At 37.2% G+C, this 16,665-nt stretch overlaps 1 pseudogene; it reads left to right on the forward strand.

Moving 5' to 3' along the window:
- Nucleotides 1-16,665, forward strand: part of LOC144368937 (ATP-binding cassette sub-family A member 13-like) — a 405,121-nt pseudogene that overhangs the window by 92,270 nt on the left and 296,186 nt on the right.

Genomic DNA, 16,665 nt, shown 5'->3' on the forward strand with positions numbered 1-16,665 from the left:
CAATTTATCCATATCACAATACACTGAATGAGCTATAGTTACCATTTAAAAAACAGAGATTGCTGAGTGTGGTGGTGCACACCTGTAATCTCAGCAACTCTGGAGGCTAAGGCAGGAAGATGGAAAGTTCAAAGCCAGCTTCAACCACTTAGCAAGGCTCTAAGCAACTTAGCCAGATCCTGTCTCAAAATAAAAAAAATAAAAAGGGCTGGGGATGTGGTTCAGTGGAAGAGCCCATGAATTTCTTCTTTATGATTACATAATATACTATTCCATGTTAACATCATTATAATAGCAATATATTTCTACAATGTCACATACTGTGCTATATTTTTTCCATACAACAAAGCATGATGTGTCTGCTTTGGAAGGTCTTGTCTTGCAATGGGAAATAGAAGGAAATAGCTGAAGAAACAATTCAACAAGAGATACCGTCAATGTAGTAGAAGTATGGAGTGACTCTTCTCAGCAAGTGGGGCCTAGGAAGAGTTGTGGTGAGAAGATGTACTTTCCTTGTGTGTTCTGAGGATAATGAGAATTTTGAAAGAATAAGCAAAGATTTCACTGGTTCTTGCTTAATAATTTGTTGGATTTTACAGGTAGGGATAAAAGTGTAGACCTTTTTACTTATTCTATATGGTTGCAGATCATGGGGCAACTGAGCAGACAGCATTGTACCCAGGATGAATTAGTTTTATGAAAATTCATTCTAGTTTACATGGTCTCAAGTCCCACAGAGCAGGCAGAGAGTTGCTGCTTTGTCACTTGTGTCATATGATCTATACTGTTGGAGTGATGGGTAATATTAAATGCCATCATGCACCACATCTGAACATTTCAGTCAATGATGGGTCACATTTATGGTGGTCTATTATAGTGGAGCTGAACAGTTCCTATGGGTCTCATGATGACATAGCAGTCATAAAGTCACAGTGTGACCTGTTATTTATTATTTATATGTTTGTGGTGATGCTGGTACGAAAAAACCTATTGTGTTGCTAATTTTATAAAAATACAGAACAAACAACTGTGCATTACATCATACTTGATAATAATAATAAATGACATTGATTTATGTATTTAGTATGCTAGAGCTTTAATTGTTATTTTAGAGTGTACTCTTTTCCCTTGTGGGGAAAAAGAAGTATACTGTAAAACAGCCTGCCGTGCTACATCTGCAGCAGCTTCACCCATCTTGTGTTGACCATGCCTTGACAGGCCTCCCTCAGCTAGGTTTCAGTCAGAACACTCTGTGTTTTTTGCACAACATGACAGTCTGATGATGAAAGTTCTCAGAATGGGTCCTGTTAGTTATGTGATGCATGTCTGTGTTTGTTACTTAGTCTTAATTAATGTAATTTTCTCCATTACAAAGTCGTCATTTTTGCAGGAAATCTGTAAGATCATGGGCAGCACTAGGAAGCATGATGTCACGATTAGAAATGTGTCTGTTGGGAAAGCTAGATTTTGGTCCTACCATTCCTAACTCTGGTATGTGACCTCAGGCTTATTGCTTCTCTAAGGAGGACTCGTCCATCTGTAAAAGGAAATCCTAGATTTGAATCCCTTGAACTCACCAGAGTTGTGTCCAGTCTCATCCACTTGTATCACCTGCAGAGCCAGCACAGTGCAGTGGTGCAAATGGTTGTAATGAAGATCTTGTTAAATGGCATTGAAGTATGAAGGTTTTTGTCTCCTTCCCTATTAGAGCAGAAATGGTTGCTCAAGTTGCTCTCTTAATTAAAATGTTTCCCTAGAAATAGAGCTAAGTGTTACTTCCTTTTCCTTTTGGTCACTAGAGAACTACTGTGTCAGAAAACCAAGAATGACTTTTTTATTCTGACAATAGTTTGCTCTGAAGTTACTGATGCAGACATTTGACATACCTGTCCCTGTGGGGTCTACTAATTTGTGCCTGAGCAGATTTCTGCAGCCTAACAATGGCTTGCAGCTGGTAGCAAGGAAGCTGGTCAATGATGTTTGATTTCTAGCTCTTCCTGTAGTCTATTACTTTCTGCAAATTGAACTTTGTACTGGATACATGAGTCAAAGGGTGAGAACCATGTGGCCCCCTGTCCTCTGCCCCACCGCAGGATTGTAGCCAACCTATGACTCTTGTGCAGAGCTTTACCTTTCAGAGGGCATCAAGACATCAACCTTCCCAGGATTAACTCCTGTGGCTTCCCACTTCTGTTACTTTTTTCTTTTATAAAATGCCTGTGTTTAAAACTTTATTTTTTGATACTTTAAGTGATCTTGACGTAGTTAAGATTTTTTTTAACCTTTTCTTCTTAAGTTATTTCATGGCGTCTGCATTTTTGATGTTTTCTGAGCACAGTGTCCATTTTGTTATTATCCAGTGTATCACTCAGGATCTAAGCAGAAAAAGAGAAAACAGGCCAAGTTTATTATAAATGATTATTACTATAAAAAGATAATGGAGTAATGAGATTGTTATAATAATAAAGAGGATGCCAAGGAATGCAGTAATCGCAGATAAAGGGAGAGCTCTCATCCCAGGATGAACCCAGAACACTCAAGGAAGGATCACAATTGGAAATGGCTTCTCCATTCTGGATTGAGATCCATACTTCACTGGAGATAGTACAATGATGGCCCTCTGGATGGTGGGATAAGTCACTGAAGCACCTGAGAATTTTCAATCCGAAGTGACAGAATATTGTGACAGATATCTAGACTTTCCAACTCTGGAAGGTTCACAATGACGTGCCTGGGGAAGTCATTCATGGGAACATGCTGCACTAGCCACATTCCCTAAGATGTTATTGCTGTAGTCTGGCTGGGCAAAGTAACTGGGAGGTGACAAGCAACTTGAAGGTTGAAATGGGAACTGCTTTATTACGGAACAGCAGAGGTATATATTCCTAACTGATTACACACAGCTTGACTCAGTTAGCATCATCCAGATAGGGCAATCAGCCAATAAGGAATCTCCACCATCTTAATGGCTTGGTGTCAGTTGCCTCACAAACCACTCCTCCTGGCAAACTGCCAGGCGCCATCTTGACTTGATTTGCGGCCCTCAACATGTTATCTGTTGTGTCTGAAGATGTTATCTGTTGCTGGCTGTGCCCACAGCAGGTACCCAGAAGCAGAAAAAAATGGATGCCAGGGACTTGCCCAGTAAGGAGCCTGTCAGAAGTAGCACACTCAAATCAAGAAGAGAAAATCCTTCCTCCATTATCCCTCCAGTGTCATATACTGGCAAAGCTTAATGTTGTGCTATCTGCCCAAGGAGAAAGATGAAAGGGTGCAGCTCCATTATTGTAGAATGGGCAAGAAAGGGTATGTTGCAAATTGCAAGAAGATAAATTGACAAGTGGCACAGCCAGTAATAAGTCATAACTTTATTTTTTAAGAAATGAGACTATTGACTAGTAAGCCCATCAATTCTTAAATGTAATTTTTAACTTATTAAAATATATTCAGTAGATACAGAAGGAGAGATATTGGGGGAAAATTATCTAATACATGGTTAAGAGCCCACACTCACTAGAAACCTCATGTGTGCCTTCAATTTACTATGGGGATTAGCAGTTGTCACCCTCATTTTTAAAAATTTATATATGACAGCAGAATGCATTATAATTCATTACACATATAGAGCACAATTTTTCATACCTCTGGTTGTATACATAGTGTATTCATACCAATTCGTGTCTTCATACTTGTACTTTGGATAATGATCATCACATTCCACAATCATTAGTTATCTCATGCCCCCTCCCTTCTCCTCCTACCCCTCTGCCCTATCTAGAGTTTGTCTATTCATTTGCAGGGAGAAAACTGAGTTTTAGGTTAAATAACCTTGTCAAGTTCTCCCAGTAGGTGGCAGAAATGGCACCTGAGTCCAGTTCTTTTTGATGTCATAGTCAGTGGTTTATGTTCGGCTATACATCAGTTTTTTTCCTCTAAGTGGGGATTCACCTGTGGATAAAATTCACTTTCTACTCTAAGAGTAACTGATTTGGGTGGGAAGGAGATAGCATCTGCATGACAGTGCAGGTGAGGAAGACCATTTCTCATGGAAGAAGTTCCTTTCAAGCTTTGGGATTGGGATGTCAGGTTGTAATGGGGGAAAGGTTGACTTTCAGTTTCATCTCTTTGTTGTGGTGTATTTTGTTTGAATCTAGAATGAGAGAAGGGGGAAAATGGGAGATACATTTGCTTGTGGTTCTGGGGCTCTAATATTAACAATTTTATTGCCTCAAACATAGATAGAATCACTGTTTACTTCTGCACGGTTTGAGGAACCATAGTGGACACTGTTCTGAATGACATCTCATTTATTTCTCATAAGAACCAGGTTGGATAGTCATTCTTGGACTGATTTTACAGATTAGAAAAATAGGATTGTGGAGGTTTGCTTTTCCAAGTTTATTAGTTAGTAAATGAAAGTGCATGGTTCAAATCGCAGTTTGGTAGATTCTGTGCCCAGGGTTCTTTTTATTGGCCACATTTATGATGTTAGTTGTCAAGCAATAAGGACCTTATACAGTAAAGCTGCTTTTACCATCATCAGTCTGGGATACTGGTTAGCTAATTAAAGGCACTGACAACCTTTTTTTAAAATTCATTTGCGTAGCAATGTGTGACATTTCACCCATCCTTAGACCTCTAACTGTCTTCAGAGCTACCTCTCTGGGAGGATGAGAGCAAAGTCACAAAGATTAAAGATTGATACAAGGCTTTTTCTATTTTTATCACTAAATGGACATAAAGCCTGGTGATTAAGTAACTTGAATAGAAATGAAAGTGCTTGTCTTGGACACTTATCAAAGATGAAAAATGTTAGCCAAGCAGAAGCTGTCCGGGACTGCAGTCTATAAATAGAGCCAGCCTAAGGTTGGAGGTGCACAGGTTCTGCACTGGGGATTCTTTACCTGTACAGAGAGGGGTGTGAAGGAGACTTGTGAGACCACCAGTCTTCCAGGCAGGTTAAGGTCATCCCCAGGGAGCCCTGCTAAGGGAAAGGAATTCATAGCAATCTGCTTTCTGACTTCAGGCATCAAATCAGTGGTCTCAAAGCAAGTTTTCAGTGGTTCAGTCTGGAGTGAGGCTCTCAAGTGAAAGAAAATGTTCAACACGGATGATTTTATTGAAATTCAGGAATGTTGCCAGAGTAGATGTAATTACATTTTATTAATAGAGTTGTTTGAAATGATAACCCTGTGAAACAGCTGTTCTCTGAGAAACCAGTATGGGGAGTCCTGTGGATGTACTTGTTCTGTGAGAAAACACAGCATCTGGTTCTTGAGGCGGACAAGACATGGCTCTTTTATAGACCTTGCACCTCTGTGAACTTCCACATTTCTGGCCTCCAGATCCAGTTCCAGCAATTAATGTTCACGGCCATGAGCTGGAGGCCACCAAGCAAACCAGCAGCCCTGTGTACCACTGGGAGAGACAGGCACTGCTGCCATATCCACTTCACAAATAAGGCACTTGAAGTCTGGATCGCTGAGACCCTTTGTCAAGGTCTTGTGACCAGTCCGTGGCTGAGTCTGGACTCAAACATGCCTTGGGCTCTGACCCTTCTTGGAGTTTTCTGGGTCATTTGTTCTCTACTGAAGGAGAAAACAGGAAGGTTATTGTTAGTGATTTTTCCAACTCTTAATTTTTTCAACTCTCTGTGTACAAAGAGAGGGAAATTAAGACATAGTCATAGGAGAGGAGGTGGTTGGAGGGGTTTGGTGGCTCAGGTTTGCATTGTCTTCTCCAAGACTCTCTAGGTGGGTTACTAGGCTTCTTATGCTTTTGTCTTCTCCTCTGAGCTGCTTGGCCATAGATTATGTACACTTGGGAATAGGGTTTTATTTTACAATATTTAAATCAATGAAATAGTATACTTGAAAACGAGCAAAGAATATAAACGTATGGTTCAAACAAAGAAAACACTCCAAGATGACTTTCAAACAAATGAAAAGTTTGATCAATCTTACTACAGAAAGATAAAAGTGAATCTTAAAAATGAGCTACACTCAAATAGGATGTCATATCAAAGTGGGAAAGGCCTCAGGTTGGACATATTTTGTTGGTTGATGGTATTTGGCTGGTGGAAGTATATTGGTTTGATGTCTTTGAGACCATTTGGGGATTATTTATATCAGTATTACAAAGACATGTAAGGCTAATAAATTAATTAGTTAATTAATATAATTCACACATAAAAGTAAGAATATATAGTGTCATAATTTGTAAGCTCTAGGGATGGGAACTACAGTAGGGAATTGGTTAAATTTTGCTACATACATAAAGTAAAAACTAAGCAACTTGTTAAAAAATGAGTTAGGCTGGGCTCAATGCTACACACCTCTAATCTCAGTGACCCAGGAGGCTGAGGCAGGAGAATTGCAAGTTCAATGACAATCTTGGCAATTTATCAAGACTCTAAGCAACTTAATGAGACATTGTCTCAAAATAAAAAAAAAAAATAGAAAAGAACTAGGATTATAGCTCAGTGGTAAAGCACCCCTGGGTTAAAACCCCAGTACCTCCCTAAAATGAATTAGATATAGATTAATCAACAAAACTTACTGCTAAATGAATTTTGGGCAAGATGCATAAGAATGTGGGTAGTCTGAATGAAGAAAAACAATACAGTGTCTGCACTTATTTTTAATATGTGTGCATAACCTCAGGGAGACACCTGAGGAGCCAACAGCAGTGTTTCCTCTGTGTTTGGAACTAAGTTCCTGGGGAAAAGAGTAGGAAGGGAGACAGCATCCTCACTAACCCCTTTAAATGCTTGGAATTTAGTACAGGGTATGGAAAAGGTGTACATGATAAGATCCCAGAACGTCTCTACCTTATTATCTCCTGTTGTTTTGCATTTGTGTCTTGGATTGAGGACAGAATTGAGCACTGGCATCCTGGTGTGCTGGCCATGTTTCCTCTAGGTGTTCCACCCAGCCATATTTTCTGTGTGCAATAGTCAAGGTACAGGCTGCTTTGTTTCTGGAACCACGGAGCAGCCTGTTTCTTTTCCTCCTACTCATCCACTCACCCATCCATCCATGCATCCAAGATAGTAAAGAAGTGCGCTTTTCTAGTCTGAAGGGGGTTGAGTGGTAATAAGAGATGCTTCTTCCCTGGGTTTTGCTCTTACTGATTCTGGAAAAGTAAGAAGGAAACTTTTTCGTTTCTTTTTTTTTTTTACTTTGAATAGCTTTTTCCAAATCCTAAAATTCTTCTGCCCAATTTCCCTTTGAACAATAAGCAAAAGGTCTGAGAGGGAAGTGGGTGAGATAATAAGAAAATAATGGCTGCAACAGAAAAAATAAAAGCAAAACTGATATCTCATGTTTTGACTCAGTAATGTTTTAAAATTTTTCCCTCTATATTTTAAACAATTATAACAACAAAATAACTGCAAGTAAGAGGGAAAACAGCCATTTTCTCAAATTAGCAGTCAGGAAGTGGTGTATAGATGAGAAGAGAGTTCAAGTCATTGGATCTCCTAGTGAGATGAAAAGAAGTATAAGACTTTAATCATGCGATATCTGAGAATCATGAACCATTTTCAAGTGGGACTTAGAACTCTGATCTTTATCGGTTTTCAGTCATCTTGTGAAGGTAATCAATTAAAAATAATGTTAATTCAAACATTTATATTTGATGATTTTCAGTTTTTATTTATCTTTATCTTTGATGCTCAAATTATCCCATCTGTGGTCAGTGGGCACCTCTTCAGTTAGGCTTATATATCCTTTAGGAAATTGACTTTTTATCTTGAGGTTATTGAGGTTACATGTACTTGTAAGAAATACCCCAAGTGCCCTTCATTGAATTTCATCATAATGGTAACATCTCACAAAACTATAGTGCAGTATCACAACAAGGGTTCTGACATTGGTAAACTCACTGATCCCAGAGTCCCCTAGTTTCACTTGTGTGTGTGTGTGTGTGTGTGTGTGTGTGTATGTATATATGTGTGTGTATGCCTATGAGCATTGAGTTTTACTGAAATCTCATCACTCATGTAGGTTTGTGTATCCACCACCAGAACTCAGGCAGAACAGCTATCATCACAGGGCCTCTCATGTCATCTTTTTATGGCTGTGCCTCCTTTGTCCCTATAGCACTCTTCTTCTGGTTCCTGGACCCTGGAAACCACTAGTCTGTTCTGTATTTCATCATTTCTAGATTGTCATATAGATGGAATGAAATGATATGTAACTGTTAGGAGTTGATTTTTTTCACTTAGCAGAATTTTCTAGAGATGTATATTGTACAGATATTAGTGATTCATTTATTTTTCATAATATTCCATAATAATATTTGGGCCACAATTTAACAGTTTTTTTTTTTGGTACCAAGGATTGAATCCAAGGTGCTTAACCATTGAGCTACCTCCCCAAGCTCTTTTTTATATTTTATTTAGAGACAGCATCTCACCGAGTTGCTTAGAGCCTTGCTAAATTGCTGAGGCTGTCTTTGAACTCAGGAGCCTCCTGCTTCAGCTTCCTTAGCTGCTGTGATTACAGGCATGCACCATTGTGCTTGGCTACAGTTTAACCATTTGCACATTATATGGCATCTGAGTTGCTCCAGATTTTGGCCATTGTGTCCTCTATTTCTCTGTCCATGCCCTTTCTGTGGATTATTTGAATCTTTCCTGGGATTCCCAATTCCACAAAATGGTTTATTTATAGTGGTTTTTAGGTGCATCTCTTTGCAGTACATTCGTAGAGGAGGTTCTGCATATTGCAGTACAGGTGTGACTTTTCACAGTCTATTGGTATTGACATTTTACCACTATGACTCAAGTGTGAGAACCTTATTTCCACTAGGACACCTTACTTTTTTCATATTTCAGTACACAGAAGCTCCCTGACTTACGATGGGGTGATGCTCCAATAAAGCCCCCTTTGTAAATTAGAAATATTCTCAATTGGAAATGCAGGAAATATACCTAACCTAGTGAACATCACAGCTTAGCAAATTAGGACACTGTAGGGAATTAGTTGTTTGTCCTTGTAACTGGGAGCTGTGGTTCACTACTGGGCTCAGCATCATGGGAGAGGATCCTATGTTGCTCACCTGGGAAGAGATCAAAATTCAAAGTTTGAACTATAGTTTCTCCAAAAGTGTGTCACTTTTACCTCATCCTAAAGTAAAAAAAAAAAAATTGTGTCAAATTCTGGCAATTTGGGGACCATCTTTAATTGTCCACTCTCAAAAGTGTCATGATTTTTCAACCATTCAAAAGAATTTTTAAAACTTATGAGGAATAGAATACTAATACTTACCCAAATTTCTATTTTTTCAGTTATTTTTCCTTTGGTCTAAAATTATGTTCCACATTTCCTTTTTGTTTGAGAAAACATTTCAATATTTATTAGTTTTCCTTCATCTGAGAATGTTTTTATTTCCCCTTCATTGCAGAAAAATATCTATACTAAACACAGAATTTGTAATTAAAAATTATTTTCTTACAGCATGAAAAAATACCAGCTCATTTCCTTTGGCCTCCTTGATGTCAGATGACTTACCTGCTAACCATCACATTAAGTTCCCTATAGGTAGCATGCCATTTTTCTCTGTTGGCTTTAAGGATTTTTTTTTTGTCTTCAGTGTTTAGAAGTTTAATTGTGGTGTGGCATGGTGTAGATTTCTCTCAGTTCATTCTATAGTCATAGGGGTTTATATCCCACAAACTCTAGGAAGTTTTTCACTCATTGTTTCCTCTAATACTCTTTCTTAGCCCATTCTGTTTTTCTTTTGCTCCTGAGACTCCAGTGATACCAACATTGAATCTTGTTATTGTCCTACAGGTCCCTGAAACTCACATTTTTTATCAATCCGTTTTCTCCCTATTGCTCAGGTTGGGTGAAGTATGTTGATTATTCCTCAAGTTCATTGATTCTATCTTGTCATCTCCTCTCTTGTTATGAGACAATGCTATTAGTTTTTATTACTGTTGCATTTTTTTCTAGGCCTTTAGTATCCATGTAGTTCTTTTATGACTTCTTTTTCTTTAGTGAGATTTTTCTACTATTTCATTTTTTTAAAGTGATTTGTAATTGTCAAAACATTTTTACTATGGCTATTTTATAATAATACTAGCTAGATCATTACAGTGTCTGATTTATTTTAATAATGGTGTAAATTGATTGCATATATATATATATATATATATATATATATATATATATATATATATAGTCTAATTTTTTGAATGCTGGGTGATTGTTAATTATGACCTGGGCATTTTTAAAATTTTTTATTTTTATTTTTTTAGTTGTAGATTGACACAATATCTTTATTTTATTTATTTATTTTTGTGTGGTGTTGAGTATCAAACCCAGTGCCTCACACATGCTAGACAAGTGCTCTACCACTGAGCTATAACTGCAGCCCCATGACCTGGGCATTTTGGCTATTATATTAGAATACTTTGTGCCTTATGAAATAACCTTTTATATTTGCAGTTATCATACTTAGTTTAATACACAGGTCTTAGCCTACTTGTAGACTGTTGCTCTAATAATGGTTTAATTTTCGTAGTTTCCATGGTGCTGTTTGGTCTATTTGATTTATGTGTTACTTCGGGAGCTCCCATTACTCCCTGAGGGACAGATAGGTTTTCTCAAGCCCTGACTCTATATGCCTCCACATGGAGGACTGGAGTGTTGGGAGGTCAGAGAAGGAGAGGACTTAGCAGGCCAGGTCTTTGTGCTGTGAGGAGTCCTCCTGCAGTAGGGGCAGGGAATGATTCTAGGCTCTGCCATTTATGGCACAATAACCTTTGCTGATGCCTCAGGCTGCTCAGTGTTGGGGGCTGGGACTTGTTGTGTCAGGAGCTCTGTACTGGTCCACCTTAGCATTCCCTTCCCCTCCCTGGGGGAAATAGAATCATTTCCTGGCTACCTGTCATTAGTGGATGTCCCCACTCACCCTTTCATTGATCTTATGGGGCTGACCTCCTGTTTTTTGTAAGACTCCAATCCAGTCAGGGAAGAATGAGCCTGGTTGGCCTGCCCTCTGTTGCTGGGTTGTTGGTTGGGAAATGCAGGGTCTGGGGCAAATTCTCTTGGATGGAGCTCATGACTCCCTCTCGCTATGTTGCTTCTCCCATCCTGAGGTCAGTGAGTGGGATGCTGTCCTCTTTCTTCTTTAGAGCGCTGTGGAGGTCTCTTCCATTGCTTCCAAGGTGTATGGAGTACTTAGAGATGAGAGCAGGAAGGAGTTCACTGTATCTTGTCTGGCAAGACCTCTTCCTAGATTTCCTAACATGACTTGAATGGTCTTTTATGGCCGTCTTGCTGTCTGGTACAACCCCAAGCTCTTGTTGATCTGGAATTGGCCATATCCCAACAGGTTCTAATTTCTTCTGAAGGCACAGGCATTTGAAAGTCACATTCTTGTGGGTACAGAGACTCACCAGATGGGTCATTGTTTCCAGACCTGTTCAGTTGACACCATCACCATATATTGTTTGTGTATGAGGAGGATTTTCTATAGCTTATTAGTAATTTGTCATTTTAATCTTAAAACACATTTCACTGAGATTTAAAAAATATGATTATCAATCTGTATGTTTTAAGTCTTTTCTCACATCTGTTATCTTTGTTTTCTAACATTAACTGTTAATTATTTAAATTTTAATGCTTTAAAATATTTTGAAAAATTAATATTAATAGCTCATTAATCAATATTATTTTATGTTGAATGATTTAGATGTATCCTAAGATTTCAGCAAATACTAAATAATTGAAAATTCAACTTTCCTGAGATATTATGTTATTTATTGAGAGAAATATCTCATGCACTTAATGTTTATCTTTTTCTTAAAGTAATTTATTTTTTAAATTTATCTTGACTAATTGCTTCTTTCTTCTTTTCTTACATTTCCTGTACTATTATTTTATTGATATTTTAAATTAATGCTTTTTTGATTACCTTTCACTTTTTTAATAAACATAAACTTTTAATTTTAGAGACTTTTTTCTTTTCCTTGATTTTTTTTATTTAATTGATTTTATTTTTTAAAATACATGGCTGTGGAATGCATTACAATTCTTATTACACAAATAGACCACAGTTTTTCATATCTTTATATATAAAGTATGTTCATGCCAATTCATGTCTTTATACATGTACTTTTTTTCCATTACAATTCTTATTACACATATATACCACAGTTTTTCATATCTCTGTTTATATATAAAGAATGTTGACACATAATTTGTGTCTTTGTAAATGTACTTTGGATAATGATGTCCATCACATTCCACCATCCTTGCTAATCCCCTGTCCCCTCCCTTTCCCCCCCACCTCTCTGCCCCATCTAGAATTCATCCATTCCTCCCATACTCCCCTTCCCTACCCCACTATGAGTCAGCCTCTTTATATCAGAGAAAACATTGGGCATTTGTTTTTTTGAGATTGGCTAACTTCACTTAGTATTATCTTCTCCAATGCCATCCATTTACCTGCAAATGCCATGATTTTATTCTCTTTTATTACTGAGTAAAATTCCATTGTGTATATATGCCACATTTTTTTTTATCCTTTATCCACTGAAGGGTATCTAGGTTGGCTCCATAGTTTGGCTATTGTGAATTGTGCTGCTATAAACATGAATGTGACTGTGTCCCTATAGTATGCTTTTTAAAAGTCCTTTGGGTGTAGACTGAGGAGAGGGATAGCTGAGTCAAATGGTGGTTCCATTCCCAGATTTCCAAGGAATCTCCCTACTGCTTTCCATATTGGCTGCACCCATTTGCAATCCCAGCAATGTATAAGTGTACCTTTTTCCCCACATCCTCACCAACACTTATTGTTGTTTGTTTTCATAATGGCTGCCATTCTGACTGGAGTAAGATGATATCTTAGAGTAGTTTTGATTTGCATTTCTCTGATTGCTAGAGATGATGAGCATTTTTTCATATGTTTGTTGACTGATTTTATATCCTCTTCTGAGAAGTGTCTGTTCAGGTCCTTGGCCCATTTACTGATTGGGTTATTTGTTTTATTGGTGCTAGCTTCTTGAGTTCTTTATATACCCTAGAGATTAGTGCTCTATCTGATGTGTGAGGGGTAAAGATTTGCTCCCAGGATGTAGGCTCTCTGTTCACTTTACAGATTGTTTCTTTTGCTGAGAATAAACTTTTTAGTTTGAATCCATCCCATTTATTGATTCTTGGTTTTAATTCTTGCACTATAGGAGTCTACCTTTCACTTTTCAATTTTAACAAACATAAGTGAATCAGAATTTTGGTTATATTCAATATATTTTGATAGCCAATATCATTATTTTGTATATATTTTTCCTAAATAACTTCTTGAAATTCATTATTTATAGTGTTTTAAAATTTCAATTTGTTAATTTCAAAATTGTATGCATTTCAATAATTTTAATTTCATGATATATGCTTAAATAATTTACATGTTTGACATTTAAATAATTTATTTAAATATTTTACATGTTTGACATGTTAGAGATTTATTTGTTACCTATTATATTAATTATATATTTATATATTATTTATATATTTATATATTATTACCTATCATATTATTTGTTTTAGTGAAATTTTCTTGTGCATTAGAAAAGTAAGGGTGTGTGTTTGGGGGGGTGTATATATTTATATGATAAATTTGGATATTTCAAATTATTTAAGTTGTAATAACTTGGTATATATGTATAGATATTCATACATATGTGTTGGAGCACATGTCTGTGTATTCCCTGTTTTTAGATTATTTGTAAATCTTGTAAGTTGGTTGCATTAATAACAATATTCAACCCCTGTGTGCCTGCATGTGTTTTGACTAGCATAGCTGAAGTTTACTGAGCATTTGTTATGTATGTGCCAAATGAAAATGAAATGCTAATTAATCTTAATATTTACAACAGTTCTCACTTCTATTTTTCTAGAAGGCTAAAGTTGACTTAAAGTTTTCCTCTGTTTGTTATAGTGGCTGCTCTTCAGCTCTTAGCCACCGGAAGATTCTCCTAATGACCTTCAGGAGATAGTGGTGGACTCTCAAACCCTCCTCTATGAGTGTGTGTTTGGCATTGACACTATTTTCAGACTATTATTAAATATAATAATATTACAGTTGACATTTTCCTAGTTATAATTTTATATTGTATTCAAATTATTTTGTTAGGATATAATATTTTTATCTTGAGAGAAAAAGACGTGAATTCTTTTATGGATCTGTGACTGTGCATGTTTTTATGATGCCAACTTATTTTACAAACGTCTTACACCAATGTGCTCAACCAATAACAATAAAGCAATATGTGCACTAGTTTTACTCTATCTTCCTCAGTGTCAGATACCATAAAACAAATAAGTTGATCTTAGTTGAGAACATATTTTGCAGGAGGAAATGTGGACAACCGTTGTTTTATTTGGTCAGTATGTACTGGGGCTGTATGCTGTACCTAAAAGATGGTCTACTACTAGAGACAGAATGCTGAACAGGCAGGAAGTAAGAGATGGGAAGAGCCAAGGAGAGGTGGTATAAAATGCCTGTTGAGTATAAATGCCACATTTTTTTTTATCCATTCATCTATTGAAGGGCATCTAGGTTGGTTCCACAATCTTGTTATCGTGAATTGTGCTGCTATGAACATCGATGTAGCAGTGTCCCTGTAGCATGCTCTTATTGGGTCTTTGGGGAATAGACTGAGAAGGGGAATAGCTGTGTCAAATGGTGGTTCCATTCCCAGCTTTCCAAGAAATCTCCATACTGCTTTCCAAATTGGCTTCACCAATTTGCAGTCCCACCAGCAATGAACAAGAGTACCCTTTTCCCCGCATCCTCTCCAGCACTTATTGTTGTTTGACTTCCTAATGGCTGCCAATCTTACTGGAGTGAGATGGTATCTTAGGGTAGTTTTGATTTGCATTTCTCTGACTGCTAGAGATGGTGAGCATTTTTTCATGTACTTGTTGATTGATTGTATGTCCTCCTCTGAGAAGTGTCTGTTCAGATCCTTGGCTCATTTATTGATTGGGTTATTTGTTATCTTATTGTCTAATTTTTTGAGTTCTTTGTATATTCTGGTTATTAGGGCTCTATCTGAAGTGTGTGGATTAAAGATTTGTTCCCAGGATGTAGGCTGCCTGTTTATCTCTCTTATTGTTTCTTTTGCTGAGAAAAAACTTTTTAGTTTGAGGAAGTCCCATTTGTTGATTCTAGTTGTTAACTCTTTCACTATGGGTGTCTGTTGAGGAATTTGGGGCCTGATCCCACAGTATGTAGATCATAACCAACTTTAAAAAATGATAAAATTATAGAATTTGGAGGGAAATGGATGGCATTAGAGCAGATTATGCTAAGTGAAGCTAGTCAATCGTTAAAAACAAATACCAAATGACCCCTTTGATATAAGGGGAGTAAACAAGGACAGGGTAGGGACGAAGAGCTTGAGAAGAAGATTTACATTAAACAGGGATGAGAGGTGGGAGGGAAAGGGAGTGAGAAGGGAAATCGCATTGAAATGGAAGGCGATCCTCAGGGTTATACAAAATGATATATAAGAGGAAAGGAGGGGTAAGGCAAGATAATACAAATGGAAGAAATGATTTACAGTAGAAGGGGTAGAGAGAGAAAAGGGGAGGGGAGGGGAGGGGAGGGGAGGGGAGGGGGGGATAGTAGAGAATAAGACAGACAGCAGAATACATCAGACACTAGAAAGGCAATATGTCAATCAATGGAAGGGTAACTGATGTGATACAGCAATCTGTATACGGGGTAAAGTTGGGAGTTCATAACCCACTTGAATCAAACTGTGAAATATGATGTATTAAGAACTGTGTAATGTTTTGAACGACCAACAATAAAAAAAAAAGAAAATGCCTGTTGACCTTGTAGTTGCTACAGGACTGAAGATTCATAGTAATATAGCAATTAATTAAGAGACATATTTGAATGTGCTTCATTTTACAGGCTAATTACACTTTTTATTTTGTGGACAATCTAAAAATTTTATCAGAAACACTACTGAAGCTATCAAGTCTTTTCCAGGGAAGTGGAAATGGCCAAATGTTCAGCCAACTGCAGGTGAGTAGTGAGTGCCTTAGCCACTGAGGCTGGGAGAGCTGCCTGCTAGAGTCTGTCTGAGACATTGGAGCAGCCCTCTAAAAGATTCTACAAAGTCCTCTCAGGCATGGTTTTCCCAGATGAATAGTAGAATTGACATAAGATTGGATTCATGTAAGAACTTCTTGTGTCTTTCCAGAGTCTACTCATGCGAAACAGTGCTATTATGTGAATAAAGAATAATTTAATAATATTTACCAATTCCATATTAAATTTATTTTAAAGAGTTTGCATTCTTTTCAATTACAAATTTATTTTTTGTTATCATTTTCTAAGATTCTGAATTGACAACCTAATGTTGACAAAATGAGTGGGTTACGGTTTTAAATGGCTTCTTCAGAGTGCGACCATCATTAACAGCTAAACAGATAGTTTACCTAGTAACATTTTAGGGAATTTTTGAAATCCTAGCTCATGTTAGATCTGACCAGAAAAAATAGGTCTGCATTTTGGTTCATGTTTGGTTTATTTTTTACCTAGCAGACAAGTAGTCCAGGTTGTGGAATGCAGAGCCAGATCATTTGGTTTGAGTACAAAATTCCTCTGCATTCCACCACCTGTGTGATCTTGTACTGGTTG

This window comes from Ictidomys tridecemlineatus, chromosome 12, assembly GCF_052094955.1.
Source record: "Ictidomys tridecemlineatus isolate mIctTri1 chromosome 12, mIctTri1.hap1, whole genome shotgun sequence".
In the NCBI taxonomy this organism is placed as follows: domain Eukaryota; kingdom Metazoa; phylum Chordata; class Mammalia; order Rodentia; family Sciuridae; genus Ictidomys; species Ictidomys tridecemlineatus.